Raw genomic sequence first — 12,229 nt, 5'->3', positions numbered from 1 at the left:
AGCCCTATGGGGCGCACAAGCCAGTGCAAACTGTAGGCCGGTCACAAGCCCGGATAAATGCAGAGGGTTGCGTCAGGAAGGGCATCCGGCTTAAAACTTTGCCAAACAAATATGAGCGTTCATCCAAAGAATTCCATACCGGATCGGTCGTGGCCCGGGTTAACAACGTCCGCCACCAGCGCCGTCAACCTGCAGGCTGCCGGTGAAAATTCAGCTACTGTGGGTCAAAGTCGAAGAAGAGATGGAAAGTGGGTTATTCGGCAGAAAGAGAATAGGAAAGCACAGAGCCTACAACTGAATGTGGGGACTTTGAATGTTGGAACTATGACAGGAAAATCTTGGGAGTTGGTTGACATGATGATTAGGAGAAAGGTTGATATATTGTGTGTCCAGGAAACCTGGTGGAAAGGCAGTAAGGCTAGATGTTTAGGGGCATGGTTTAAATTATTTTACCATGGTGTAGATGGGTAGAGTAATGGAGTTTGTTATTTTAAAAGAAGAGTTGTCTTGGAGGTGAAAAGAGTATCAGATCGAGTGATGAGGCTGAAACCTGAAATTGAGGGTGTTATGTGTAATGTGATTAGTGTCTATGCCCCACAGGTACGATGTGACCTAGAGGTGAATGAGAAATTCTGGAAGGAGCTAGACGAAGTAGTTCTGAGCATCCCAGACAGAGAGAGAGTCGTGATTGGTGCAGATTGTAATGGACATGTTGGTGAAGGAAACAGGGGTGATGAAGAAGGTGATCAGAGAGACAGGCAGGAGAGTACTTGGTGTATCTTCTGACAGGAGAGGAGAGTAGGAGACTTGGTGGTGGAATACTTTGAGGAGTTGATGAATGAGGAAAGTGCGAGAGAAGGGAGAGTAGAAGAGGCAAGTGTGGTGGACCAGGAAGTAGCAATGATTAGTAAGGGGGAAGTTAGAAAGGTATTAAAGAGGATGAAAAATGGAAAGGCAGTTGGTCCTGATGACATTCCTGTGGCGGTATGGAAGCATCTCGGAGAGGTGGCTTTTAACGAGCTTGTTCAATAGCATTTTAGCGATTAAGAAGATGCCTGAGGAATGGAGGAAAAGTGTGCTGGTGCCCATTTTTAAGAACAAGGGTGATGTGCAGAGCTGTGGGAACTATAGAGGAATAAAGTTGATGAGCCACACAATGAAGTTATGGGAAAGAGTAGTGGAGGCTAGACTCAGGACAGAAGTGAGTATTTGTGAGCAACAGTATGGTTTCATGCCTAGAAAGAGTACCACAGATGCATTATTTGCCTTGACGATGTTGATGGAAATCTACAGAGAAGGTCAGAAGGAGCTACATTGTGTCTTTGTAGATCTAGAGAAAGCCTATGACAGAGTACCCAGAGAGGAACTGTGGTACTGCATGCGGAAGTCTAGAGTGGCAGAGAAGTATTTTAGAATAATACAGGACATGTACGAGGGCAGCAGAACAGCGGTGAGGTGTGCTGTTGGTGTGACAGACGAATTTAAGGTGGCGGTGGGACTGCAACAGGGATCAGCTCTGAGCCCCTTCCTGTTTGCAGTGGTGATGGACAGGCTGACAGATGAGGTTAGACTGGAATCCCCGTGGACCATGATGTTTGCAGATGACATTGTGATCTGCAGTGAAAGCAGGGAGCAGGTGGAGGAACAGTTAGAAAGATGGAGGCATGCAATGGAAAGGAGAGGAATGAAGATTAGCCGAAGTAAAACAGAATATATGTGCATGAATGAGAGGGGTGGTGGGAGAAGAGTGAGGCTACAGGGAGAAGAGATAGCAAGGGTGAAGGACTTTAAATACTTGGGGTCAACCGTCCAGAGCAATGGTGAGTGTGGTCAGGAAGTGAAGAAACGGGTCCAAGCAGGTTGGAACGGGTGGCGGAAGTGCTATGTGACAGAAGAGTCTCTGCTAGGATGAAGGGCAAAGTATATAAAACAGTGATGAGGCCAGCCATGATGTACGGATTAGAGACAGTGGCACTGAAGAGACAACAGGAAGGAGAGCTGGAGGTGGCGGAAATGAAGTTGTTGAGGTTCGCTCTCGGAGTGACCAGATTGGATAAAATTGGAAATGAGGTCATCAAAGGGACAGCCAAGGTTCGATGTTTTGGAGACAAAGTTAGAGAGAGCAGACTTCGATGGTTTGGACACGTCCAGAGGAGAGAGAGTGAGTATATTGGGAGGAGGGTGATGAGGATGGATCTGCCAGGCAAGAGAGCTAGAGGAAGACCAAAGAGAAGGTTGATGGATGTCATGAGGGAAAACATGATGGCAGTTGGTGTTCGAGAGGAGGATGTAGGAGATAGGCTTACATGGAAAAGGATGACGCGCTGTGGCGACCCCTAAAGGGACAAGCTGAAAGGAAAAGAAGAACATCAGATACACTGGGCAAAAAGTCTTTTTTATTCAATTAACTAGCGATAGCTCCAAGTGCCTAACTAGCTTAGTAGCTAATAGCTACGCAGTATGCACCATTACAAGCCCCTGCCGAGTCAATGCCAACAAAGAACATATAAGAGGAGGGATTGAAGCATCGCCATGTGGTCAACTGTCATTTCATAGATTGTGTCAGGGTTGTAAATCAAGTATTACCCGGTCATTAGTGTTAACACAGCTGGAAATGTGTGTAGCGGTTCTGACCGTAGATATGAAGACTATACGCCAGCGCACTGTAGCAGGCCGACTAACCAGCGTGCGTACGTGGTGGCCGTGTTGAGAAGGTCGATGGTCCAATGCATGGACATTAAATCAAGTCATAACCGATTTTCTCGAGGTTTACTTTTTGTCAATTGCAAAGTTTTTTAAAAACAAAACAAAACTAAAATATATTTTTTTCAAATTAATTTGAGGACGAATTCATCGGGTGGGCTCAGGCAAGTTTTGGGTGGGCTTGAGTCCACCCAAAATAGGGCTGGCCTTGCCATTGTTTGGCAGCAATTACTTCTACTAAACATTTTCTGCAGATGCAGATCAGTTCAATAATATTTATGGTACTGTATGTTTGGTGTAAAGCCCTCCCTTTAGGTCATGCCACAGAACCGGTATCGCAATCGGGCTGAGGTCAGGACTGACTCCATTTCTTTCTTCTGTTGAAGTTATCCTGTTTTTTTTATATCACCAATCCTCTGTTCAGCATAAACTGGCAGACAGATGATAGTAGTGCTACTGCAAAATGTCTTGATGATTTTGTTAGTTCTTTTTTTTTTCCTTTTGATAACAATCTATCCATTCCAAAGCATTCCCAAACAATGATACCCCTGCCACCTTACTTCACAGTTGAGATAAGGTTTTGATGGTGGTGTACTGTACCTTTTTATGCTGCACATACTGTTGTGTGTACCTTATAAACAACTCAACTTTGGCTTCACCTATACACAGAATAGTTTGCCTGTAGCACTGTGCAAAAGTCAAGTGCTAAAACAAATTTCAAATGTGCTGCAACATCTTGTTTTGCTTTTTCTTTTTTTTTTTTTTTTGGTTTATTTGTTTTGACAGATTGGAGCCTTCTCAACAAAACAAAACCAACAATTGGAAAACTCAATATCCATGTATCTGTTAAATCCTGGGTTTTTGTTGCATTTTGGTCATTTTATTTTTGTTTATATTCAGGCTTTGTTGGGTATTTTATTATAATTTTTTCTTTCATGTTGGTTTGTGGCAAGGGGCGTAACTGACTATTCATGAAGCTTAAAGCAGAGCACACCTGATTCCTATTGCCACTCATCATCCCATCCAAACAAGCCTGGTTCCAGCTCACCACTCTGCTTCACCTGACGTCACGTCCCTGGTGAGGAAAAATAAATGTAGCAAACTGCTTCACACACCAAGGTCACCACTGTGGCATTCATGAGGAGCCTTAGCAGAAGATGCACTGAAGCAAGGAGCGAGACGGCACATCTCATGTCCAAGACAGGCTGCATATGCATGATGTAACCACGCTCCAATAAACACGCAAGCTCTGACGTGCGTGCTGTGAGACTGACGTGAACACTTCTTGTCTTCATTCCTTTTTTAATAACTTGAAAAAGAAGCTACTTGTCTATTTTCAAACCCACCAAGCTCTGGTTTCAATGCACCTGCAAGGATAAAACTGCAGTGTCCTCTCCTGTAATGTACAAGAAAATAGTGAGGCTAACAACATAGGGCCCCAGGCCCCTCAGGCATAGGATGTTGTCATACACTCTATTTGAAAAGGAAGACCTTTTAAAATACATTTTACAACACTTGGTTTTCGATTTGAACTAACACTAAAAATGGTATTGCCAGAAGAGGTTTTAAACTTTCTTTTTGCTGCAATATTTGGTCATTTGGAAATAATTTAAGAGCAGCACAGTGACCCAAGTGATTAGCATGTCTGCTTGCGAGGGTTTCCTCTCACATAGCAAAAACATGCATGTAGGATACTTTAAGACTATTATACTAATTGTCCATAGGTATGAATGTGAGTGTGAATGGTTGCCTGTCTTTATGTGCCCTGTGTAACAGTCCAGGGTGTACCCCGCCTCTCGGCCAAAGTTAGCTGAATTATACACCAGCACACCCGTGACCCTAATGAGTACAAGTGGTACAGAAAAAGAATGGATGGATGTCTTAGACCAGATTTGATGATGTACATTTGAACGTTTTCAAGCCCTCATAATCACTTGTACCAGCAGCAATTCAGGATTAAAGCTGGGATCAATATTTAAACTGATATTTTAGTACCAGAGAAGAAGAATATTGTTTATGACACCCCACAGGAAACAGCCAAAAAGCAATGTAACATCTTTGTAAAGTTTTATAGGAGGTTGAAAAGTGCTTAGAACATGTGCTGAGAGGCAAAAAAAACAACAACAAAAAAAACCCGTTTCCATCTCCTGTTTATCAAGGCAGAAGAAGATTCATGAAATGCCTTCTGCGTCTTGTGCTGGCCTAGATAGGATTACAATCAAAGGGAGCCAGAGCTGGGAGGCAATCCCCGCTTCTGAAATAAAATGAGTAAATGTTTCTTACCCTTGCAGTCCTCTGTGAGTTCTTGTCAAGACAGTAAAGTGTTGCTGAGCCATTTTAGAAGATCCCAAGCCCAGCACACACTTTGGAATGCCAGGATTTAATGAAAACGGAGCACGGAAATGATGACAAAGACAAATGCGAGAAGAAGTAAATGAGGTGAAAGTTGGAACTCTGTGTGTTGCAGGGTGTTCTCAACCCCTGGAAAGTGTCTCGGATACATAGTTTAACAATAAACTCCTAAAAGCGCTCGTCTGAACACCGAACGAAGCACGAGAAGTAAGGAAGCAGGAAGAGTGCAGATCTACTCATCATGCCCTGAGCTCACCTTCTGGATGCATGGTCATGTGTTACTGTCAGCCTTACAACAGCCACAGATGTGACATGGAAGCAAGGATGTACTGGGCTGGGCCCTTGTCTGCTGCTTAACAACAATTGTTGGTCGCGCCGCGCACGGCACAATAGCAAGTGTCTGACGAAGTCAGAAATTATAAACACATGCTGCAGCCTGAAGGCTATAATCTATACCGGTCATCCGGCCGGGACACTTGGTTTGGTGTGCACGCACAGCGCACGCGACCGATACGCTCGTGCATGGCTTTGCTGACATAAGGCTACTCTATAAGTTGTCATGTATTTGTTGAAAAGTAGTCTGTAATTATGTTTTACTAAAAGATGGCTGCGTGTAATGGAAATTATATAGGAATTATCCTATTCCCCCGAAAAATAAATAAATAAATAAATCAAAATACTGCAAATTGAATTATTATTATTACGGAACTGTTGCAAACCACCTACTCATATTTATAATGTGTAGGTAATAATAATTAACACCTCTGTCAGTCTTGTCGACTGTGCATGCAAAACGGTGTCAATTCACTTGCATGTATCCGCAGACACACACTCCCTGGGACACTTTCGTTGGGTGTGGGGCCACTCACTTATTGCGACAAATAACTCATGAATATGCAAATTGATTGTGTATCCCCTCACTCAAACTCTCGTCCTATTGACTTTTAGAATTTACATAGTCAATCCCACCACACTTCAGTTGTACAACCGGGTTCACGACCCTTGTCCTGCATGCTTCTTCTCCTGTCCTTTTCCTATTCTACCTTGTCCTGTCCTTCCCTCACAGGGTGTAGCACTACAGCCCCATGCAACACTCATATTAATGTTTCATTGTTCTTGATATGTAATGATTTACTTTTCTCATCCTGTTTACAATTAGTGCTTTGTCTATTGTCTTCATTTCTCTCTCCTCTCTCGAAACTGTTCTGTTCGACTGATCAACTCTGATTCTCAATAAACATCAATTATAATACTAAGAAACCACAACGGAAGCTTAAAAACTCCACTATGACACAGTAAAACTGTTCTGGCATAAAAGGGATACAGATCCTCCATTCTGCTTGACCTAACAGCTGAACAGGACAAAAAACAAAAATAAACTAAAATGATGAGAGAAAATGTTATGGCTTCGCCGTTTAGGGAGCAGCTTCATATCCAACTGAGAGCATTTTAGAAGTGGACATGTGTATTGTGACTTTTTTTCCCCTCTCAATTCGTTTGCTGTTACAGTGGACACCAAGAACATATGCTTTACTTTTTTTTGTTTGTTTGTTTGTCAGTAATGACCATTATAGAGAAAAGAGACAATGGAATGTGTTGGAGGAGCACCTTGGTGTATCTGGGGTGTGAAAGTGCATGGCTGCCTCTGTGTTGAAAGCAAGGGGACATGAGATTAATTGAGAGATTTATTGTAAATCTTGGCATGATTTTACAAAAAAAATACAGTTTACTATAGTCATACAGCAGCATTCTGACAAATTTGACCAAACACAATAATAACCTGAAGCATGCAGGAAGATATCTCATACATTTCATGAAAGACAATGGTTATTGTCAATCCATGCAGGGCAGGTATTTTCTTTGTTGTAATTTTGGGATATTACATACAGTAGTCTACTTGTGCCTTCCCGAGGGCGCAGTTTTATTTTTCCTGTCCTGTTAAAGGTTGGTGCCTTCAAATTGTGTGATATATGAACCCCACAGTATTATTTCTAGTCGAGTTGATAGCACATTTATGTTTTGCCTGCTTCTGATGTGTGATACATTGTCTTGTAGCTTAGCATATATCACACCATTCATCATCTGAAGTACTGAGAGACTCCCGCACTTAGAGGATAGTAGAAAAAAAATGAACAGAGTTGAAGAACCCTGTTTGAATACAAAAAGGCAAGAGCTGATTGTAAACCACCTCTATGGCAAGTAATATTTTCTTCACCCACACGTCTCACTCCTCGTCTCTCTGAATAATTAGTTATAAACAATCACTTTTGGGAACCTGTTCTAATTTCAACATCACAATTAGAACAATAATAGAAATAAATATAGCCATGGAAACAAAACAGATTACTGTCAGAAGGATGAGCTACAGAGTGATACACAGGGTGGGATTTTAAGAAGTCAAATGTTAATTAATCGCACAACTGCTCTCATTTAGGATAGTAGAGTGAATTTCTTTTATATTTTTCATCTATATTTTAAAAAGTATTCCCTCTCAATCTTGAGCTCCATTCTCTCTTCTCTCTCTGTTTGTATCATCAAACTTGTTCTTTTCAGACATGCAAACACCAAAGGCATGAAAAAGGTGACAAAAAAACCCAAAACATTATAGTGTGTGTCTGGGGGGGCAATTAGGTGAGCTGGCTTATCTATCTAGTGTTAATACCTAAGCCCAATAGAAGACATTGTGTGAGGTCATGTGACTTCGTTGTTTCGTTTGATTGGTGAACTAGACTTAAACGTCACTAGTGCTTAAACTGGATTGGCGCAAACAGCGCCTGGTGCGGAAGTCAAAGTCGTAGTCTCATGCATGAAATAGTTGATAAATAAGCAATAATTGATAAATAAAAGTAGCAAGCGACATTTAGATCATTGTAAAAGCACCGTTACATCTTAACAGTAGAAGCGCCGGAAATGTTTTTTCTTTTTTTCTCGTCAACTCCTGAGACTTATGCAAAGCAGGTCCCGAGCGCACAGGCGGAAACGCAGGCCAGTGCACTCGTATATTAGTCGACCGTGGAGTCATATTAACAATTACATCTGTGTGTGTGGATGATGGATGTGTGGATTTGATCGAGCTACCAGTGTTCAAGGAGTACGAAACAGGCTATGACGACAGCGACAGAGAGTTCCCCCCGCCTCCAGGAAAAACTCATCGGATCTATACAATTCACATAAATGGCCTATTTTGAGTTCAAACCGCCGAATTTTACAGAAAGGTTACTGATTTGCATGCATGTCTTTTGTCTGTAGATTTCTTAACCCTGACTCATCCTCTCTTAAGGCCCCTTTATACTCCCGTGCTCGCGCGGCCAACGACACCCGCATTGCATCACGTGACTGACGAATTAGCCCGTGTGGCCCCTCTGCATAGCTTGATGCAAAAATTGTTGCTGCGCGTCGAATGCTGCGGAGATCATCTCTCGTGATTGGTCCGTTTTAGTCACATGCTGTGTACGTCATGCACTCATGCGTGCCCCTTGGTTCTACATAACATCTACGCCGCCGCCTTCTTGATCGATTTTGCAGCATAATTAAACTCAAATTAAAATCACCTGGTCATCTAGGTCCATTTGTTCTAGCAGACACTGTTCGACGTTGTTGTAAAAACGGCTACTGGAAATGGCCAAAACATGCAGAGGAAACTCCACCATGTGGTGTCCTAGCCAATAAGAGCCATGGCGACACCCCCGACTTGGAGGAGAACTGCAGTACATTTTCAAAACAGCGCGCGTGGGTTGCGTTCGAGTATAACGGCAAACTGGGCGCGGGATAGCCGCACGAGCATGAAGAAGCCTTTATGACCTTAAGCCTTATGACTGATCCCCATGAAGTGTGGGAGCAGATCAAACATTAATGCACTTGCCGTTACCTTTCGTGAAAGTTATTCCGAAAAGTTTCCTCATTAGGCCATTTCTTTGGGCCCTTTGCAGAGGCCAACAGAAGCAGGCAGAGCAGTGGGAGGAGAGTGGTGAGGTCGTTATCTACCATGTTACTGTACTTTTGACTTGAAAGAGGGCTAGCTGAAACTGTCAACGCTGCGCTATCCGGATTGGATATGCTCTTGACAGCAAATGCAAAGGCTGAAGGAGTATAGTGATGCTTTAAGGTTCATTAAAAGAGCAGGCTTCAATCTCTTTACACCTCATTAATCTTGCATGTCTTCACTTTTTGTTCATAGAGCCTGTTCCCATCCTCACTTTTCTCCCCATCCTGACTATTCAGTTCTGTTCCTGTTACCTATAACAGCGGTTCTCAACTGTTGTCACCGTGGTACCCACATTTTCCTATTTTTGCAAAGTTGCAACCCACTTTTATAGAATTAAAAAACAATCAATATATTTTGGTTTAGAAATAGCCTCTGAAAACACATGTAAAGTACGTTATATTTTTAAACGGCGTTTCAAATTAGTTTGACATACCACCAAAATCATATTGCTAGCCATGGCATACGCTAAGCCAGAGGCTGAGCTGCACTGTATTTGTTTATGGCCCGACAGAAATGTGACAACAAACTCAAGACAGAAAATTGGCAGCGTGTTGCAATGGAATTTTAAGTTAACTGTTTAAGAAGTTAATGGCAAGAGGGAAGAAGCTGTTGGAATGTCTGCTAGTTTTAGTTTGCATTGTTCGGTAGCGCCTACTTGAGGGAAAGAGCTGGAAGAGTTGATGACCAGGGGTGGAGGGTCCAATAGGATTTTGCATGCTCTTGTCTTAGTTCTGGCAGCGTGCAAGTCCTCAAGGGTGGGTAGGGGGGTACCGACAATCTTTTCATCAGTTTTGATTGTCCGTTGCAGTCGGAATTTGTCCTTTTTTGTAGCAGCACCAAACCAGACTGTGATGGAAGAACACAGGACTGATTCGATGACCGCTGTGTAGAACTGCCTCAACAGCTCCTCTGCCAGGCTGTGCTTCCTCAGAAGCCGCAGGAAGTACATCCTCTGCTGGGCCTTTTTGAGGATGGAGTTGATGTTGAACTCCCATTTCAGGTCCCGAGAGACTGTAATTCCCAGGAACTTGAAGGTCTCGACGGTTGACACAAAGCAGTTGGACAGCGTGAGGGGCAGCTGTGGTGAAGGATGCCTCCTGAAGTCCACAATCATCTCTACAGTCTTGAGCGTGTTCAGCTCCAGGTTGTCTCGGCCGCACCACAGGTTGAGCTGCTCCACTTCCTGTCAATACGCAGACTCGTCACCGTCTTTGATGAGGCTGATGACTGTGGTGTCCGTCTGGCCGTAAATTGGTGTGGTCCAAACATGGGCATTGCCACCTATCACTCCCACTTTGGAACCCTTTTTCTCCCTACAGAATTGAAGGCCCGTGGAATAGCATGAAGCAGAAACCGGTGCCTATCAAGCAGCTACGTGAATTTTGCAGAACTTGGCCATGGGAATAACTGGCTGTAAAGAAATCCATGGGCAAACAATACTGTCCAAAAATATATGCTAATAAAATGTCAAGGAAACCAAAAAGCCCCCAAAATAGCCAAGGCCAATACCACCATTTGGCATCTCTGGAAGAAGAAATCAACCACTGGAGTACTAAGTAACATATGTTGAATGCGTAGCTCAAGGAAAATGGCATAATAGTTGATAACAGAAACATTGTGAGAGCTGAAAAGACACACTCTAAAACAATTGGCCAGGCTGGAATTTATCAAAAAGCACGGAGAAAACCCTAGAATTCTCTGACAAAGTTTTATGGGCTGATTACACTTAGATTAACCTTTGCCAAAGTGGTGGAAAGACTAGAGTGCATTGAACCTTTATAAGAAAACTAATTCCTGACTCGAATCTGACTCGAGTCTAAGTCATGCGACTCAAGTCCACACCTCTGCCACTTACTGTACCTCCATCAACAAAATGAACTATCAATCGATTTAATCTTATATTACATCTCCAATCAGGAGAAAAAGCATCTGACCCTGATTTTTAACTATTACAGAAATGTAAAAAATGTCTCAGACCAAATTTCATGCACACACACATTTACACACCTAAGTCTCCAAAAAATGTCCCCAATCCATTTTGCACTGTAAATCTTTCATAGAGTATCATTATCCTTACCTTCCGACCAATAAATCTAATGTTGCTGGAGAATGATTTCCTCCCTCCACAACAGGAAATCAGTGGGCATAAAAGATAAATGACAGAAGCAGCTTCAGCAATTTCCAAACACTGAGAGGGAAGAAAATAAATGCAATTTGCACTCCTATTTTTCCTCTGACCAGAGAATGATACCAAACATTTCTAGGAAAGTCTTGCAATGTTTCACTTTGGCATTTTGATAATTGGCTGGTGAAATCGTTAGCTGTATATTAGAAATTAAAGGATCTGAAATGCTCTGTGCTCTCCTCATAGGAAATAAATTTTCTGCATCAGCAGCAAATTGTTATCCAGGTGACAGTGATAAATGAGTGAAATTAATAAATTTGAAAAAGTATATATAATCGCTAATACAACCCCTGTTCCTCCTGAGTTAAAAAAAACGTCACCAAGCTTCATAGGGTTTTTTGGAAATTTCTACCGTCGCTTCATCCGTAATTACAGCAAGGTCACTATTCCACTCACTAGCCTCACATCCACCAGCTCCCCCTTTCAGTGGGCGCCGACAGCATCCCAAGCATTCAGTCAACTCAAGACCCTGTTCACCAGTGCTCGCATCCTTCGCCACCCCGACCCCTCCCTCCAGTTCGTGGTCAAGGTTGACGCCTCGGACACTGGGGCAAGGGCTGTCCTCTCACAGCAGGACCCCACGACCAAGAGACTTCACTCCTGTGCCTTTTTTTCCGTCGTCTGTCCTCTGCCGAGAGGAAATAAGACATCGGCAACCGAGAGCTGCTGGCCATTGTATGTGCCTTGGAAAAGTGGAGGCACAGGCTGGAGACACTGAATTACCATTTATCCTTTGGACTGACCACAAGACTGTCTCTTACCTCTGTTCCCCCAAACGTCTTAACCCTCGACAAGCTCGCTGGGCCCTCTTCAGGTTTAGTTTCAGTCACTCCTTCCGTCCTGGCTCCCGTAAACAGTAAACCAGATGCCCTGTTTTGAATTTACTCAAAACCTCCAGTCCTGATGAACCGGAACCCATCCTTCCTTCCTCGTGCTTCGTCGTAACAGCCAGCTTGTACTCAGTGTATCATCCGCAGACCAACGGCCAGACGGAGCGGGGGAAT

The sequence above is a fragment of the Phycodurus eques genome, chromosome 8 (genome assembly GCF_024500275.1).
Source record: "Phycodurus eques isolate BA_2022a chromosome 8, UOR_Pequ_1.1, whole genome shotgun sequence".
NCBI lineage: Eukaryota > Metazoa > Chordata > Actinopteri > Syngnathiformes > Syngnathidae > Phycodurus > Phycodurus eques.
This window is presented reverse-complemented; position numbering follows the sequence as displayed.